Source organism: Blennius ocellaris, assembly GCF_963422515.1.
Source record: "Blennius ocellaris genome assembly, chromosome: 17".
NCBI classification, from domain to species: domain Eukaryota; kingdom Metazoa; phylum Chordata; class Actinopteri; order Blenniiformes; family Blenniidae; genus Blennius; species Blennius ocellaris.
Genome location: NC_137666.1, coordinates 24,443,619 through 24,456,748, shown reverse-complemented (window position 1 = coordinate 24,456,748; position 13,130 = coordinate 24,443,619). Strand labels below are relative to the sequence as shown.

The 13,130-nt window shown below is 50.9% G+C and overlaps 1 protein-coding gene across 1 annotated transcript in view; it reads right to left on the bottom strand.

Moving 5' to 3' along the window:
- Positions 1-12,637, bottom strand: part of numb (NUMB endocytic adaptor protein) — a 60,866-nt gene extending 48,229 nt beyond the window's left edge. The window contains 1 exon segment of the mRNA XM_080512473.1: positions 12,601-12,637. The gene's annotated coding sequence lies outside the window, so the exon portion shown is untranslated.
- Positions 12,638-13,130: the final 493 nt, after the last annotated feature.

Sequence of the window (13,130 nt, the reverse complement as noted above, 5' to 3'; positions counted from 1 at the left end):
CATGACATTTAAAAAGTATGTGTATTTCCGTTTGTGGGCTGGTCTTGACGACAAGATTAAAGTATGAAAAAAAGGGGGGGGGGGCATAGACCTATAGAACTAGAGTTATATACAGGTTTATGAGCAGGAGTCTACTTCTAAATTTCTATGTGCTCTGTCTTCTATTGTTTTTGGTGTGTTTGGTGAGTCACAGCGCCCCTAAAGACCTGGTACATAGATATAAACACAGCCTACCAGTGGCTGTTGACATGACGTGCCTACAGCGCCGCCATATTGGGAAGGTCGCCCACTCTGCTAGACATGGTGATCCCAGGTGAGAAAATCCACAAAAACATTCGTAGCTCGCTTGCCTCATTTTAAAGCCGGGGAAAGTCTCTATCCTGTGGAAACCTTGTGGAAAAATTATAGGGAGGGGGAAAAGTCTTCCACGGGATTGATCTTTTCCTCAGCTTTAAATTGAGGTATTACTTGTGTTGCTACGTGGACCAGCAGGCGAGCTACGAATGGCTTTGTGGATTCTCTAGCCTGGGATCTTTATGTGTAGCAGAGCGGGAGACCTCTCCAAGATGGCGGCGCTGTGGGCACGTCACAGGTGGCAAAGTGAGTCCTCTAGTGTTTTGTATCTCTGGCCTGGCACGTGTACTACCTGCCCTGAAGCCTCTTGCTGAGTCGTGTTCATAGTGACGTGAGGATGGAATGTTTTTGTTTGAGAACGTCGGGGAGAAAAAGGAGAGTTTTGGCTGGATGAGGCCGAAAACGTATATTGAGGCATCAGAGAAACGAGCCGGCAGAAACAGCCGCAGAGCTGCTGTGGTGAAAAAGGAGGAGGTAAAGAAGAGGCGTTCCCACTCGGCATGCAAATGAGCTGGCGGCCCAAAACAAAAGCTGTAATATAAAAGGTCCATGAAACCCGATGCGCTCCGAGGATCACGAGTCACAATCACTTTGTTTGCTCGTTTGCTGGAACCTGAGCGTGTGAAAGGTGACGAGGGCGCTCCGCCAGCCCTCCGCCGTCCCACCTCCGTCCCACCTCCAGCCCTCCGCCGTCCCACCTCCGTCCCACTGCCAGCCCTCCGCCGTCCCACCTCCGTCCCACTGCCAGCCCTCCGCCGTCCCACCTCCGTCCCACTGCCAGCCCTCCGCCGTCCCACCTCCGTCCCACTGCCAGCCCTCCGCCGTCCCACCTCCGTCCCACTGCCAGCCCTCCGCCGTCCCACCTCCGTCCCACTGCCAGCCCTCCGCCGTCCCACCTCCGTCCCACTGCCAGCCCTCCGCCGTCCCACCTCCGTCCCACTGCCGTCCCACCGCCGTCCCACCTCCAGCCCTCCGCCGTCCCACCTCCAGCCCTCCGCCGTCCCACCTCCGTCCCACCTCCAGCCCTCCGCCGTCCCACCTCCGTCCCACCGCCGTCCCACCTCCAGCCCTCCGCCGTCCCACCGCTGTCCCACCCCCGTCACACCGCCAGCCCTCCGCCGTCACACCTCCAGCCCTCCGCCGTCCCGCCTCCATCCCACCCCATCACACCGCCAGCCCTCCGCCGTCCCACCCCCGGCCCTCCGCCGTCCCACCGCCGTGGGCCGGCAGGAGGAGACAGAAGGGGACAGGGGACAGGGGACAGCCGGGGACAGGAGGAGACAGGGGACAGCCGGGGACAGGAGGGGACAGGAGGAGACAGGGGACAGGAGGGGACAGGCCCACATGTCCCCAACAAACTTCACTTCAGGCTGCAACATGTTTCTCTGTCAGTACCGGTGATTCCGGCAAGGCGTTATTTAGTAATACGTTACTCTCATGTGACCACTTCTTTCAGTAACAAGTAATCCAACGCGTTACTTCTTCCAAACCAGTAATCCGATTAAAGTTACTTGTCCAGGTCACTGTGTTACTGTTGTAACGTCCAACAGGACAAGTTCTGGTCTGTAGAGTCGCTTTATTATTAAACTGAACCAGCTTTCTCCTCCAAACTGACACACACACACACACACACACACCTTTTAAAAACAAGTTATCTGCGACGTAACTGAGTCACTTTTTAAATGAGTACTTTTTCGAGGCGACTGTGGCGTCACTGGTCTGGAGCCGAATCACAAACAAACACAGAACAACTGATAAAGGTGGTTGGATGAACACTGAAACTTTGTATTGTATTTCTTAAGGTTTTAGACACACACACACACACACACACACACACACACACACACACACACACACACACACACACACACACACACACACACACACACACACACACACACACACACACACACACACACACACACACACACACACACACACACACACACATCAGTGATTACAAACAGAGTTGTAGTTGCTCCATCAACATATAACGCCGACCAGGAAGAAGGCCGTGTTTGATCTGTTGTGATATTTTGAACAGGCCTGGAAATCTGGCCTTTCATTTGAAAGTAAGCCTTTATATTCCAGCGGATCTTTAATCCATTTCCGTGTCTAAAAGTCCATTTAAATGTGGCTCAAGCTACATTCAAAATGCTAAATGTACAAACTACAGTCTAGGCTGAAAATTGCTTCTTTTTTTAAATAAAGTACAACATAATTTGAAGTTATTCTACATTTAATCAAGTTTAAAAATGAATCCGTGCAACAGCCTGAGAGATAAAGAAATAAATATCTGGAATAGACGACAGCAGTACAGATAAGTTCATAACACAGAGAGAAACAGCGAATCAAAGTACTGTTCATAATACTGCAGTGTGTGTGTGTGTGTGTGTGTGTCAGTAGCAGTATTTGTGGAACAGCAGGACTGATGGGAGGATAGAGGAGAACAGGAACTTCCTGCTGAGTGAACAGACATGCAGTCACTGCACTGGTCCTCTGACCAGGCCAACACACACACACACACACACACACACACACACACACACACACACACACACACACACACACACACACACACACACACACACACACACACACACACACACACACACACACACACACACACACACACACACACACACACACACACTAAGCTACCTTTCATTAGCATTCGGAGGAAGAGAGACTGACTCAGACAGTGATGAAGTCGACATGATGACAAGCAGCTTGTGGTGATGTCAGGAACCAAGCAGGTCTGGTGAGAGAGTGAATATAATCTGGTCTGGTGAGAGAGTGAATATAATCTGCTCTGGTGAGAGAGTGAATATAATCTGGTCTGGTGAGAGAGTGAATATAATCTGGTCTGGTGAGAGAGTGAATATAATCTGGTCTGGTGAAAGGGTGAATATAATCTGCTCTGGTGAGAGAGTGAATATAATCTGGTCTGGTGAGAGAGTGAATATAATCTGGTCTGGTGAGAGAGTGAATATAATCTGGTCTGGTGAAAGGGTGAATATAATCTGCTCTGGTGAGAGAGTGAATATAATCTGGTCTGGTGAAAGGGTGAATATAATCTGCTCTGGTGAGAGAGTGAATATAATCTGCTCTGGTGAGAGAGTGAATATAATCTGCTCTGGTGAGAGGGTGAATATAATCTGCTCTGGTGAGAGAGTGAATATAATCTGCTCTGGTGAGAGGGTGAATATAATCTGCTCTGGTGAGAGGGTGAATATAATCTGCTCTGGTGAGAGGGTGAATATAATCTGGTCTGGTGAGAGAGTGAATATAATCTGGTCTGGTGAGAGAGTGAATATAATCTGCTCTGGTGAGAGGGTGAATATAATCTGCTCTGGTGAGAGAGTGAATATAATCTGGTCTGGTGAGAGAGTGAATATAATCTGGTCTGGTGAGAGAGTGAATATAATCTGCTCTGGTGAGAGAGTGAATATAATCTGGTCTGGTGAGAGAGTGATGGTAACGTGGGGGTTTATTCCAGAAAGGAAGATCAACAAACAAAGTCTCTCTGAGATAAAACTCTGGGTTTCCGGTTCCAGAACAGCTGATCTGAATCAGTACAATCAACTCTGAGTAGGTGAACCTTGAATTACTTGACTGAACATCCAGAATAAAAAGCTTCATCAATGGAGCCCCGATACCATCGGTCGCTATGGCAACAGATGAAAACCCAGTTACTTAACCGTAAAGTACCAGACAGGTATAAACTCAGGGTTTCTTCTACTGAACAGGTTCTGTTCACAGAGTCTGTTACCATCGCGATATCCAGCAGGTTCTGTTCAGAGTCAGTTACCATGGTGACAGCCAGTAGGTTCTGTTCAGAGTCTGTTACAATGGCGACAGCCAACAGGCTCTGTTCAGAGTCTGTTACCATGGTGACAGCCAGTAGGTTCCCGAGCTGGTGTGTTTGCGTCTGGCTGGAAGAACGACGTCATGTGACCATGAAGCAGGTGATTCCACCTCAAACCGAAGCTGGACTCTCCAGCGGGAGTTCATGTGGGAACCTCCGGGGGGGGCTGACGGAGGAGGAGCAGGGGGGCTGACGGAGGAGGACCTGGGGGAGCTGACGGAGGAGGAGCAGGGGGGCCTGACGGAGGAGGAGGTGCTGCTCTGAGAAGCTGTGCCAGGTCACATGGTCTGCTGGACAATGTGGCAGTGAAGTGAACTTTCCCCGACCGTCTGATCATGAGAACATTCACCACCTCACATTCACGCAGTCACTGTGATGGCGGGAGGCTCACAATGTTCTAGAAGGAACCTGGTGGGTGAGGACAGAACCAGGACACTGGTCACATGGTGTGTGTGAGGACAGAACCAGGACGCTGGTCACATGGTGTGTGTGAGGACAGAACCAGGACGCTGGTCACATGGTGTGTGTGAGGACAGAACCAGGACACTGGTCACATGGTGTGTGTGAGGACAGAACCAGGACGCTGGTCACATGGTGTGTGTGAGGACAGAACCAGGACGCTGGTCACATGGTGTGTGTGAGGACAGAACCAGGACACTGGTCACATGGTGTGTGTGAGGACAGAACCAGGACACTGGTCACATGGTGTGTGTGAGGACAGAACCAGGACACTGGTCACATGGTGTGTGTGAGGACAGAACCAGGACGCTGGTCACATGGTGTGTGTGAGGACAGAACCAGGACGCTGGTCATATGGTGTGTGAGGACAGAACCAGGACACTGGTCATATGGTGTGTGAGGACAGAACCAGGACACTGGTCACATGGTGTGTGAGGACAGAACCAGGACACTGGTCACATGGTGTGTGTGAGGACAGAACCAGGACGCTGGTCACATGGTGTGTGAGGACAGAACCAGGACGCTGGTCACATGGTGTGTGAGGACAGAACCAGGACACTGGTCACATGGTGTGTGAGGACAGAACCAGGACACTGGTCACATGGTGTGTGAGGACAGAACCAGGACACTGGTCACATGGTGTGTGAGGACAGAACCAGGATGCTGGTCACATGGTGTGTGAGGACAGAACCAGGACGCTGGTCACATGGTGTGTGTGAGGACAGAACCAGGACACTGGTCACATGGTGTGTGTGAGGACAGAACCAGGACACTGGTCACATGGTGTGTGAGGACAGAACCAGGACACTGGTCACATGGTGTGTGAGGACAGAACCAGGACACTGGTCACATGGTGTGTGAGGACAGAACCAGGACGCTGGTCACATGGTGTGTGAGGACAGAACCAGGACACTGGTCACATGGTGTGTGAGGACAGAACCAGGACGCTGGTCACATGGTGTGTGAGGACAGAACCAGGACACTGGTCACATGGTGAGTGAGGACAGAACCAGGACGCTGGTCACATGGTGTGTGTGAGGACAGAACCAGGACACTGGTCACATGGTGTGTGAGGACAGAACCAGGACGCTGGTCACATGGTGTGTGTGAGGACAGAACCAGGACACTGGTCACATGGTGTGTGAGGACAGAACCAGGACGCTGGTCACATGGTGTGTGAGGACAGAACCAGGACACTGGTCACATGGTGTGTGAGGACAGAACCAGGACGCTGGTCACATGGTGTGTGAGGACAGAACCAGGACGCTGGTCACATGGTGTGTGAGGACAGAACCAGGACACTGGTCACATGGTGAGTGAGGACAGAACCAGGACACTGGTCACATAATGTGTGAGGACAGAACCAGGACACTGGTCACATGGTGTGTGAGGACAGAACCAGGACGCTGGTCACATGGTGTGTGAGGACAGAACCAGGACGCTGGTCACATGGTGTGTGAGGACAGAACCAGGACGCTGGTCACATGGTGTGTGAGGACAGAACCAGGACGCTGGTCACATGGTGTGTGAGGACAGAACCAGGACGCTGGTCACATGGTGTGTGAGGACAGAACCAGGACGCTGGTCACATGGTGTGTGAGGACAGAACCAGTTCCAGGGTTTGAAGCTCCAGGCAGACAAAGACCAAGAGGCGAGAGCTGCAGAGGATCAGAGAGGGAAATCAGCAGCGCTACACAACCAGCTGGACACTTTGATCTGCCGAGGCTCTAATTACTGAGGGACAATGGTCAGTGCTCGGAGGAGGAGGAGGACGAGGAGGAGGAGGAGGAGGAGGAGGAGGAGGAGGAGGAGGAGGAGGCCCCGGCCCTGTGGACACAACGGGTCAGTGACCAGCAGCAGAGGCCTGGTCAACATGGCTCAACATGGATCAACACGGGTCCTGGGGGCCTGGTCAACATGGCTCAACGTGGCTCACCATGGCTCCCGGGGGCCTGGTCACCACGGCCCCCAGAGCCAGCAGCGGGGGCCAGGTCACCACGGCCCCCAGAGCCAGCAGCGGGGGCCTGGTCACCACGGCCCCCAGAGCCAGCAGCGGGGCCCTGGTCACCACGGCCCCCAGAGCCAGCAGCGGGGACCTGGTCACCACGGCCCCCAGAGCCAGCAGCGGGGGCCTGGTCACCACGGCCCCCAGAGCCAGCAGCGGGGGCCCCGGCTGAAACGCTGCATGAAGCAGCCAAACCCAGCGCCAGCATTGTTCCTCCTGCCGACTCAGCACAGAACAGACAGTCTACACTCCCTCCCTGCAACGCTGACTGTGATCTGGCTCGACTGAGAGACGGGTTACAGATTACTTTGTGTGTAATGAGTAAAGTAAGGGATTACTTTCGCAAAATCAGATTACAATTACTTTCCAACAAGCAGGCCACATTACTGTTAGTAAACTGTGGTTTTGTCTGGTGAGATTGTTTTATAACAATGATGCATCAGCCGCCACGTCGGGGTAAACACCATGTAAACACCATGTAAACACCATGTAAACACCATGTAAACAACAGACAGAGGTGTAAACAACACTGTAAACAACAGATAAAGGTGTAAACACCATGTAAACAACACTGTAAATGACAAAGGTGTAAACAACACTGTATAAACAACAGATGAAGGTGTAAACAACACAGTGTAAACAACAGACGAAGGCGTAAACAACACAGTATAAACAACAGACAAAGGTGTAAACAACACAGTGTAAACAACAGACGAAGGTGTAAACAACACAGTGTAAACAACAGACAATGGCGTAAACAACAGACAACATGGAGCCAACAGTGTAAACAACAGACGAAGGCATAAACAACACAGTGTGGTGATCAACAACATGAAGCTCAGAGGCCTGTACCAGGAACCCTGATCAACAGACCCAGGATCAGTTTCCTGGTTTAACTGATCCAGACTCTGGATCCTGGTCACCATTACTACCAAGCAGGTTATCAACTCTCTAGTTCAACCAGACCTACGTGTGAGCGTTCACATTAAAAGGGGCGGAGCTTGCAGGGTCTGACCAATCACAGAGGGAGAAACCCTGCAGAGCAGTTTACAGATTACTGAAGGAGCAGCTAATCTCTGAGATTATGAACAATTCAAACATCCAGCAGCTATAAGCAACACTGATGCTGCAGCCTGAACATTCCTGACTGTTAATGCTGACTACTTAATGCTGACTGGTATGCTGACTTGTAAATACTGACTCGTTAATGCTCACTTGTTAATGCTCACTTGTTAATGCTGAATTCTTAATGCTGACTGGTTAATGCTGACTGGTTAATGCTGACTTCTTAATGCTGACTTCTTAATGCTGACTGGTTAATGCTGACTGGTTAATGCTGACTTGTTAATGCTGACTTGTTAATGCTGACTGGTTAATGCTGAATTCTTAATACTGACTGGTTAATGCTGACTGCTTAATGCTGACTGGTTAATACTGACTGGTTAACGCTGACTGGTTAATGCTGACTTCTTAATGCTGACTGGTTAATGCTGACTGGTTAATGCTGATTGGTTAATGCTGACTTCTTAATGCTGACTGGTTAATGCTGACTGGTTAATGCTGACTTCTTAATGCTGACTGGTTAATGCTGACTTGTTAATGCTGATTGGTTAATGCTGACTTCTTAATACTGACTGCTAATGTTTCACTAGATTCCAGCAGAACTTCCTCACTGCTCTTCTTCTACTTTACATTTCCCCTCCACTGGTTTGGAGGCGGAGTTTCCTCCGTGTGTTTCCTGTTGGAATATTAATTCATCGCCGTGACGACAGGAGGAGTTCTGGTTCCGTCGATTCATGTTCCTGCAGTTGTGTCAGGTGAGGTCATGAACCTCATTATTCCAGATCAACCCTCGTGGAGAAAACCAGACTTGGAACAAGTCAAGAACAAGAACATCCTTCAAAGCCTCAGAAAAGAGGCATAAAGATCAAGATTGTTCTAGATTAATTCTCCCCTCCTCTGCAGCTCAGCGCTGAACCCGTCCACCAATCACCATCATATCAGAATGGGCGGGTCATTTTCCAATAGATGTGATTGGTCGGGAGGCGGAGCTCTGACTGCTTATCCAGAACTTCTCCTGCTCAAAAAACATTATTTAATTTAACAGAAGAAAGGCTTTATTTCATTACAAGATGGTGCAATGTGCTGGAAATCGGTTTCAATGTTTAACGGTTTCCTTCCAGTCAGAGACTGTTGCATTTCATTTAAAGTTCCCCCAGAATCCACACGGGAAACATTTAAAATGTTTTAGAGCTCTAATACGCTTTAAAAACCTTCCTGAACGAAACCGCTCTTTGTGTATTTCCATCATTTATATCTCGCTGTTGATACCCGGGTTTGTTGACGCCTTAGCGTCATGTACACGCCCAGATATCGCAGAAGCAAGACCCCGTTTGTCCCCTGGATCTGTCCACATCTGGATTCTCTCTGGAAAAACCCTCAGCCATCACTTTCACCACATTCCAGACTTTCCTCGCGGCTTCAAGACGCTTCCTTTGACAAAGTCTGGATGTTTTTCACCCTCAATCGGTCAAATGTGGATATTCTGGCCGGAGCGGCCGCCACGCCATCGCCGATACCCCACAATCCCCCGGGGCAGGTTTCCCCAACATGGCGTCAGTCAGGACACATCAACAGTTTGACGGATGCAGATTCTGGTTTGTCTGTAAACATCTGGACTTTGGCGAGACGGGTTTGGGAAACTGCAGGTTGAAATGAGACGGACGAGTTTTCTTCATTCTCTGTACCGGGAAGTAGATAGTAAGCATGTTTCTGTGCTGCAGTAACTAACCTCGGCTTGAACGTTACAATATTGAAACAAACAAAACAGGATTAAAAAATAAAAAGACTGTTGTATATGATGCAATCTGCAGAACCAACAGAACCAACAGAACCAGGCTGGAAGCTCTAAAGTCAGGTGTGCATCATGTTTTTGAAAAGCAACTGAAAGTAAATAGTTACTTTTGAAAACAAGTAATCAGTAAAGTAAGAGTTTTACTTGCTCGGGGAAGTAATCAGCAATGAGTAACTAAGTACTACTCCCCAGTAACTAGAGCAACACCGCTGGGTACCTGTACACCTGCCCTACGGCGCGGCGGCCGCGGGGAGCGTGACGTGTTCCAGGAGCGACGAGCTGCCGTGACGCAACACACAGGAAACTGGTTCCTGATCAGCGATGACCTCGCTGCGTACCGGCCAGACCTGTTCCTCAGCAACGCACTGCACCACAGCGCAAACACCCCCCCCCCCCACAACACCTGCAGTGATTTTGAACCAAAGCCAGACTTCCAGAACAGACACTGAGGTCTGAGGAATGCTCATTAGCACGACGCTCCTGCAGTTACAATACCGCTCGACTCCAACATCCAACTGGAGCGTCTCGTCACGGCCTCACGGCCTCACGCCGTACGCTTATCTAACAGGAACACGACCCGCGGTGGACTTTGGTTCGGGATCACTGCCGTTACGCAACAAGCAGTGGCGGTGAAGCAGAGGGGCGAGAAGAGTCTGTCCACGGACCACCAGGCCAGTCTGTCCTCAAAGGTCTGCAAAGACTGCTGACCTATCAGCCCATAAAACAAGACACGACCACAAAGCGACGCTCTGTCGATCTGTTACGCTGCACACGCTGACGAACAGCGCCGACCCTCACGATACTTCAATTACTTTTTTTGTCCAGGTATCGACACCAAACAAAACAATAGATCGGCTGACACACAGTAAACGCACAGTCGCCAGTTATGTCACAAGTACAGCGCAAACATTCAATAGCCGAGGGCTTAAAATAATTACAATGGTTTAATGAAGGAGGGCTGCAGAGTGGGAGGCAAAACCGCCTCGGCAGGAAATGTGGATGTACGGACAATATCGTCTTTAAGCCACACTCGCAGTAACAATAAGTGCAGTATTCACACTGTAAGACGCTGGATGTGTGGTCAGCCGGTGTACCGTCACCACACAGGGAACACTGCACCACAGCCTTCTGATCAGCTGAGCTATTGTGCTGCCGTCCAGTCAGACCGGGACTTACTGAACTCCTGACGGTCTTCGTCAGGCCCGGGGTCAGTGAATGATCAAACACCAGCGGCTGAGCTGAGGCGACAGAAAGTCGTGGGGCTTGAAGGGAATTCCTGTCAGATGCAGTACAACAATCAGGAAAAAAAAAACACAATGACGGCAGCAAAAAAACCAAACTGCCAACCCTGCGTGTGCAGAACGCCAGAGAGCGAGCGGGGAAAGTGTGCGTTGGGATGTCTGGGTGACATTCCTCCCAGCAGGAGAGGTGCGCCTGGCGTCTTTGTGACGTGTGCAACCTGCTGTGAATACCTGGTGGGGTCACACTCTTCTTCCCGCTGCACCGGAGGGCCACGCCACCGCCGTCACCAGGAAACTGCCGCCACAGAAACACTGATACACGTCCAGGGAGACGACGGCGGCGAGGGCCGAGAGGCACCGACCATACCACGGAGAAACCCAGCGGCGCACACACACACACACGCACACGCACACGCACGCACACACACACACACACCTCACGAGGACAGCCTGGATAGAAAGTGAGACGGCGTGGTGAGCTCTGAGACAAACAGCCGTCACACCCGCCACTCGGAGCTCAAGCAGCCACAGGAAGTGAGAAGAGTGATGTGTGAACGTGGTTCAGGAGGGCCAATAGCGCAACCTCATTTTGTGTAACGCACATCCATGTTTCACGTCCGGCTACAAATGCATCTGCAAATTACACCCGTACCTTATTGTACCTCATCGTGTCAATGTGTGCTGCCGCTGATTACTTTGAACCACTTCTGCTGGCTTTTGGTTTCTTTAATGGACGTGACAGACAAGCGCAGCCTCCGTCCGGCCCGCTGGTGGCGGGGGGCGGGGGGGCGGGGGGCTGGTGTGGAGTTCCCCCCCTGTGAGGAACCAGCGGTCACTGGTAATTAAAGCACAGATCAGAAGGCTGAATAAAGCATGAGCTGTTCCCGCCGTCAGGCTCAGGTATCACTGCAGGCTGGGCCACGGAGACAAAAGGAGTCCCTGAGCTCCGCCATGTCCACGGGAGGAAGGAAACACACACACACACACACACACACACAAACCTGAAAGGCAACTCCTAGCACAGAGTGACGCAGCCCAGCCCTCCCAGCAGCTAATCTGCAGTTTAAACAGCCGGGGCAGAACGGAGAGCTTAATGCCCCTTGGACCTAATTAAGAGCTGAAGGTAGTGTCCTGCAGGCTGCCTTCAGAGCTGGAAAACACCACACAGCACCTCACCTGAAGCCTTTCCATTCTTGCGTAATCCCAACGTCGCCCCACCAACACGTAGAACCACGGCACGGCGCGGACCAGCGCAGCGAGAACCAACCACACACGCAGAACACGACTTGGAAAGCAGTCATGTGACTCTAAAGCCTTGATTCCTTCAGTCCAAAGGAAGATTATCTAGTTAATATGCGACTTTTACTGCAAAACCACAGAGTCCAAATTAAACACCAACGACTTTCCCCCGGCTGCCTGGTGGATTGACACCTCCGTCACCTCCGTCACCTCCGTCACCTGCTCTGTGACGGGAACGATGAGAGGGGGAACACTTACATTCAAACACCGTGACAGAAAACAAAGACACTCCACCTTCAGCTCGTATTATCTGCATGGTGAGAAACCATTACGACAATTAATAGTCACGTTTCTTGTAGTGGTGTTTGCCTCTTTTTGCGGAGCTCCTGGCTTTATGTACAAAGAATTATGAGTTGTGTCCATTGAGTTGTTGCTGGTCTCAGAATATGAACTTTGACAGATGTATGCTCGGCGACAGCAGAAATAAAATGAGATCTGGTGTCTTCGTGGTCAACGACAATAAATCAAGCAGATTAAAGAGGCGCCCCGTCTGCTGACTGAACCTGTGAGCCATGGAAACCTGATCAAAGATGATCCTCCGACTGTTTACAGTCCCGGTTTGTGTGGAAAGCTCAGTCAACAGCAGTTTCCTCTGTGGCGGCAAACAACACTGCAGGTTCAGATCAACAGCCTATTTTGGGCTCCGTGTGTTGAAATGGGGTCAGACGCACATTTGAGATCCTGGTTCTTAAACCAACCCTCCAGTTGAATCCTCTCAGCGTCTCTCTGCTGGACCTGGTCCCAGACTGATCTGACCAAGGAGCCGCCTTTCAGTGAGGCTCACAATGACACCCACACTCTGAGGGCTCAGTCTGGACATGGTCTTCATCTCGTCCACACGGCACGAGCCGGGGTTTTAGAATTCCCCCACTCTGGGACCCGTGTTCAAAAAAACCTGTTTTTATGCTTCTAAAACCTCTTCATGTGGACGATATGATGATGACACACACACACACACACACACACACACACACACACACACACACACACACACACACACACACACACACACACACACACACACACACACACACACACACACACACACAC